Below are 7,174 nucleotides of genomic sequence, written 5' to 3'. Positions count from 1 at the left end.
CTGTCTCTCTCCTCTGCTCCACAAGACTGAAACCCACAAAATGGAGGACAGCCTCTCCTCTATTTTATACAAGATGGGTGGGATAAGTTGTGATAGGTCGCTAGGAAATGGTTGCTAACGTATGATTGGTCTATCTTTTTAAAGCAGCCCTATTTGTTCAGCAATTTCGCGGATTTCCGCGGAATTCCGAATTCCGGCAGTTGCCTGATTGGTTCATTCATTCCGAATGCAATGATTGGCTTAAAAATACCGTTCTGCCGGAATCGCGGAAATTCCGCGGAATTCCGTTTCCGTTAACGGAAAATTCCGCGTTCCGCGTTCCGATGCGGAAACGTAATTTCCGGCCGGAATTGCGGAAATTACAATTCCGCGATATCCGAGCGAGCAACCCTAGTTTCCTGCAAAACATGCACTGTTGATGGACCTTGAGGATATGCGCCTCGATTCATCATTGTCTTTGAGATAACTTTTTCCAGTTTGTTAAATTACCGAATTCGAAGTTTATCGATTTCTAGTTGTATTCATCAAGGTTTTTTCGCATTCGTTGTGAATTCGATAACAATTCGGTAACCATTCGGTAACGTGTAGATATTTCCATTTTACAGCGGTAATTTAACACAAGGCCATAAGATTTCCATGGAATTGTGGGTAAAAAGCAGTCCTTTGAACACCACCTAGCAACATTCCGAATAGGGCTTAACACCTAGACCAGGATTCTGGAAGTGGCTTGGGACAATCCCACAATTTGATAGGAGCCTTTTCTAAAAAAAATATAGTGCAGCTAGCAAATTAGTTAACCCTGCCACTGCCTGTGATCTCTTACAAGATGATTCAAGAGAAATGAAGATGTCCTGTTATAGCAAATAAATCTATTCTCTTGCAAATTGATATGGTTCTAGACCTTATTCTTGCCCTTCTGTGCCTTTGAATCACTCTCAGCTGATACATAACCACTTCAAATGGCTCCATCTTCTCTGTCAGCAATGATCTAACAGGAATAACGACAGAGCAGTGAAGGAGATAACTAAACCTAAATGTAACACTAAACCACGCCCACTTTCATTTTCATGAATTGCACATTCTTCCGTTTTAACGCATCACTAACGAATGATTACTGAATTATTACCGAATGCTCGCTAACAGCTGTAGATAAATTTGATGAATCCTGAAATCAACTTAACGAATTCGGTATTTTACCAAACTAACGTTAACCAATTCGATAAGTCTTGATGAATCGAGGCCATGGTCTTCACACTGCACCCCTTTCTCCCCCCAACCTACACTAGAGTAATTTGCAGTGGAACACACTGGAAACGAAGTGTAATAGTGACCTCTCCTATATTTCTCACTTCTTATGTCTCAACTCTTTAGCTTGTGACACCCCCCTTGTTCCTGCTGACTTCTCTCTGTTAACAAAGTCTTCCACTTGAAAATCAGCAAATTTCATTTGAGGAGAGACCAGTGGAAGCAAGAGAGTGAGTTAGGGCAGTCTAGTATTCATGATGTGAACAGAAGTGTGAAGTGCATAGTGATGATTTTTGTAAGATTTGCTTTAATTTGAATTAAAAAGAGGCAACTGTTTAATTATTTTTATTATTTTCTTTAACTATTGTACTTTTTATATATATATTATATTACTAAAAAAGCTTTACATTTTGGCCTTCCCAATGGGTAACTGTTTCTTCAGAGCACCGGCTATCACTTTCAGATGAGCGGATTTGTTAGTTTTATGAAACTCCTTTGGTGATTTAATGAAGGGATGACTAAAATTTAACTTAAAACTCCAAATTTGTTATTACTTTTTTATTGTCCTGACCAGAACTACTTTTTATTAAAGCAAATATTCACTACTCTATCTGACTTAAATACTAATATCTGCTATCACAATTTACAGTATGTAATTTAAAGTAAAGATGGCTAGATTTTGAACAAGATTGAAAAAAATGTTCTGGTCACTCATAACTACTTTTTAATCAAACTTTTCTTCAGTGCTATATCTGGCTTAAACCCTGATCATACCTGCTATCAAAAAATCCAATACATAATTAAAAGAAAAATATTAATTAATCAAAGAAAAATACATAGGCATAGCTACAGGAGGCAAAATTACACAAGCAACAAGCAACACAAGAGACTAATGGCAATCACCTATCAAGCAATTTGTACAAAGCTGTATCTTTTTGCAGAGTTAAAGTGGATGTGTGGTTTAGCTACAGAAACAAATCTTGGCTAAATGAAACCTGCTGGGCATAATAAAAGACTGTTTTTAAATCCACATGGAGTTTTCAGAGATTTACACCTAAGTAGACTCAAAGCTTAAGAAAACAAAGACTTTATAATGATTAACTGCATAAAATTAGAAGAGGGTCTGTGTACATCTTGCTTGCCTCACTTACCGCCGAGTGCTACCCCTAGGTTATACACATTTATTTATTAGTCAGCTTATACTGCACAGCTGTACATGTGTGGATTACTATCTATTCCCTAATAATCATAATACAGATAACAGTAAATAGAATAAATAATTCCATAGTCTATTTCTAACCTGAATGTTTACTGCACTTTTAAAAAGGAATGAGTACAATTGTACAGAAGCCTGTTACAAACAGCAGTCAGTATCTGAGCACCACCCTGCACATAGATTTTACATCATTGGGGACCAGAATCTATAGATCAGCAAGTTGACAGCAGGGTGACAGATGACTGCAGTGCACACACATACAATCAAATTGCTTGCCAACATGTCTTGACAGAGACACAACCTGAAAACAAACAGCTACTGTATGCAAAATAAATTTTGTTTAAAGCCGGAGGAATTGCCAGGGAAAAAACACATATATAAGTAGATAAATACTTAATCTACTTACATAACACATGTATTGTTCTGTCCAGGTTTTGATTTCAGTGAATTTTATATAGTAAATGAAGATAATTCTGTTCCTGGTTGAAACCATGTCTTTTGCCCACACTATGAGGCTAAATCCTGGTGTCATTTCTTTCCTTAACTTTTTTCTTTTCTCCTCCAATCACTGAGTCACCTCAGCTTTGCTTGTAAACACAAGTGAGCAGAGGATCATGCTTCAGCTAGGCAATCAGTGAGAAGCAGGAAGGTGGGAGGGTCATTGGGAATGGCACAGAAAAGAGCCTGGGGGACTGAGAAAATATAAAAATATAACAACAGATTCCCGAATAGATTGGAGAGCTTGTACTTGCAGGGAGAGCACACTGCAGTGTTTAAATAGAATGTGGTTTTGTGGCTGACAATCCCGCTTTAACCCTTTGTATTATGCAAATACTCAACTTTTCTGCAGTATTGTCCAGAGGTGGATTTTGATGCTGCTACACTCAGAAAATGAGATTGTCTAAAATGATTTCATATAATTTATTTAAGGATGGCAAAAATACTGCATTCAAGTTTACATAAAAAGAACATAAAATAACTAAAGCCTCATACACACAGTACAATTTTCCATCAGATTGACCGGTGATCTGATAAGAAATTGCATTGTGTGTAGATGTCCAAATTGTTTCCGATCGATTTTGCATTGATAAGTATCCAATTTTGATTGCAAATTGATCAGGATCCAATCTGACCAGTCGGAAATTATCGAATAGATCCGTCAATCTGACGGAAAATTGTACCGTGTATACCCAGCTTAACACAAAAACAATACATCTTATTAAATAAAGGGGTATACATAGAATTTTATTTCTGTCTGTTCTAGTCTTTGAGGCTACTGTGGATGGTGGCTTTTGAATTGGATTGGTTAATTAAAAAAATAGAGTCTTGCTTTAAAGGACACTTGAAGTAAGAGGGATATGGAGGCTGCCATATTTATTTCCTTTTAAGCAATACCATTAGCCTGGCTGTCTGCTAATTCCCTGCCTCTAGTACTATTAGCCACAGACCCTGAATAAGCAAATGCAGATCAGGTGTTTCTGACAATAATGTCAGATCTGACAAGATTAGCTGCATGATTGGTTCTAGCGTGTGATTCGGGCACTGGTGCAACCAAAGAGCTCAGCAGGACTGCCAGGCAACTGGTATTGTCTAAAAGGTATTAAATATGGCAGCCTCCTTTTTCTCTCATTTACAGTTAAACTTCCTGAGACCCTGTTTGTCCAGTTCCACTTTATGACATGTTGAAGGCCTTTTGGCTAGACTGCAGATTTTTTAGAGAGTTTTCTGGACAGCACAATAGGAGGGAACATGATGTATTGAATTTGAATAATTCAGCATGGAAGACAGCGTCTAAATATTTGTGCCAATTAGAGTTACTTATATGAACTTGATGAATTTGTTTGAACAACATTTCTTTCCTCATGATCTTGTCCATGTACAATAGTATGGGGAGGAGAACTTATGGTGGAAATCCCTAAATAATGAGGCAATCAGATACCAGCCTCACACCATGTGAATTAGTACATAAGTACATCAGTACTCAGTACAGATACTCATCTGCTTTTTAAATACATTTTCTTAGTCTCCTCATAAGTAGATCCAGCATGAATCATGTCGTACAACAAGGTAACCATCATCAATTAAGTAATCCAGCAATTAAAATGGAAAATGCAGCATCAGTCATGATGCCCGTGAACCTGTACAAAAATGAGATCCTAACATGAAACAGCATGAACATAACAGTAATTACTATCACAGTGTTCCATATGACTGATTTGATCCATTATCATACTACAAAGTTGTATGAAGACAGGTTCCTTTTAATACAGTTATCATTCATACAGATCAATTGTAGCATAAATAAAAATAAAAAAAAAACATCATAGTCACTTTAATGCATTTTACAGAGTACCCAGCAAGCTCATGGTCAACGACGACTCCTAAGAGTGTGTAAGGGGCCACAATGGATCAAAAAGCTTATTTATTTATTACTAAAATGCTATGGAACACAAAAGTTTGCTTTCTTAAAACAGAAAGTATTTTCAATAATTCAGGTTGGAGTGAGCTCCGAGATGCCTCCCAGAGCATCACTACTGAATATATGCAAATCACCAATTGTTGTCCCTGTAAGCTAACCACACCTCCAGATCCCCTGGACTGCAATGATGTGTCAGCTTGTTAATATTACAGAGCCACAATAATCTAACATGCATACAGACTGTTTCAGACTGGTTGGTTCAGACCTAATGCAGGAGTACTGTGGCATCAGTGGATCAGTCATCCAGTGGTTCAGATCATTCCTGACTGACAGAACACAGAGAGTATCCCTAGGACCTATAATGTCCAAACCTGCACCTCTACAATTCGGAGTGACACAAGGATCAATACTATCCCCTCTGCTGTTTGCAATCTACATGTTGCCACTCGGTACACTTATCCAACGACATGGCCTGACGTACCACTGCTACGCCGATGACACACAGCTATACCTGTCCTTCAAACCTGGTGGAACAGACCCTACTCCAAAAATAAACTCTTGCTTAGCTGAGCTACAGGCATGGATGAATGATAACTGGTTGAAACTGAATGCTGACAAAACTGAGGTCCTCTTTGTCCAAAGCTAGTGTTGGGCGAACAGTGTTCACCACTGTTCGGGTTCTGCAGAACATCACCCTGTTCGGGTGATGTTCGAGTTCGGCCGAACACCTGATGGTGTTCGGGCTTTTAAGTTCGGGTTCGCCCCGAACTACTAATTGGCCACCGAACAGGGCTGAACAGGGCCCCTGTTCGGCCGAACAGGGCCCTGTTCGGCCGAATACTGCCCCCCTATGGGGTCGCAGGCATAAGGGGGGAGCATGCCCCGATCGCGGGGGGGGGTCGGAAATTCCCCCCACCCCCTCCGCTAGCGCTCCCCCCTCTGCCCGCTTCCCCATACAAAAGTTTCAGGAAGTACCGGTCCGGTGGTAGTGGGTGGCTGGCAGTGGGCGGCACTGTGAAGTGAGTGACTGTGGAGGAGGAGTCCGGAGAGTGACGCGTTGAGGGAGGCCGGGCAGCGGGCGGTTCAGCAGTAGTACCGTACTACTGCTGAACCGCCCGCTGCCCGGCCTCCCTCAACGCGTCACTCTCCGGACTCCTCCTCCTCAGTCACTCACTTCACAGTGCCGCCCACTGCCAGCCACCCACTACCACCGGACTAGTACTTCCTGAAACTTTTGTATGGGGAAGCGGGCAGAGGGGGGAGCGCTAGCGGAGGGGGTGGGGTGAATATCCGACCCCCCCCCCCCCCCGCGATCGGGGCATGCTCCCCCCTTATGCCTGCGACCCCATAGGGCCCCCAAAAGCGGGATGATCGGGGAGTTCGGGGTTCGGCCCGAACATGCCGAACATTGCGGCCATGTTCGGCGAACTTTCCCGAACCCGAACATCCAGGTGTTCGCCCAACACTATCCAAAGCCAGTGCTCGCCATCAAAACAGCTCTATCCTAAAGCAACATCAATCAGGATTGGGAATTCGGACATAAACAGCTCCAACCTTGTGCGCAGCCTTGGCGTACTAATCGATGGGGATTTAAGTTTCAGAAACCAAATTTCATCTGTAGTTAAATCTTCCTACTTTCATCTGAAGAACATTGCAAAGATTAAACATCTGATTCCCCCAGAGGATCTTCCAACCCTAGTTCACGCCTTCATCACATCACGGCTGGATTACTGCAATGCCTCCCCAAAAAGGACCTGCGTCGCCTGCAATTAGTGCAGAATGCTGCTGCCAGATTGCTAACAAACCAGCCTCACCACTGTCACATTACACCGATCCTTCGCTCACTGCACTGGCTACCAGTAGAATGGAGAATACTCTTCAAGATTGGACTGATGACATTCAAATCCCTGCACAATCTGGGCCCTGGATACATGAAGGACTTGCTGAAGCTGCACCACACCTCTCACAACCTCAGATCAGCTAGTTCTATAAACTTGGTCACTCCCAGAGTGCACCTCAAAAAATCTGGAGATAGAGCCTTCTGTCATGCTGCCCCTACTCTTTGGAACTCCCTGCCACACCCAGTAAACACAGCACCATCCCTGGAGCAAATCCAGACTGAAAAGCCACCTGTTTAGCCTGGCATTTCCGGACTTATAAAATTCTTCCTCTGTACCACAATGGTCTGAGCCATGCTTATGCGCTTTGAGTCCTATGGGAGAAAAGCGATCTACAAATGTTATTTGTTGTTGTTTTGTTGTTGTTGTAATGCACTTTGGTGCTAATAAACTTTT

Source organism: Hyperolius riggenbachi, chromosome 2, assembly GCF_040937935.1.
Source record: "Hyperolius riggenbachi isolate aHypRig1 chromosome 2, aHypRig1.pri, whole genome shotgun sequence".
Classification (NCBI taxonomy): domain Eukaryota; kingdom Metazoa; phylum Chordata; class Amphibia; order Anura; family Hyperoliidae; genus Hyperolius; species Hyperolius riggenbachi.
This window is presented reverse-complemented; position numbering follows the sequence as displayed.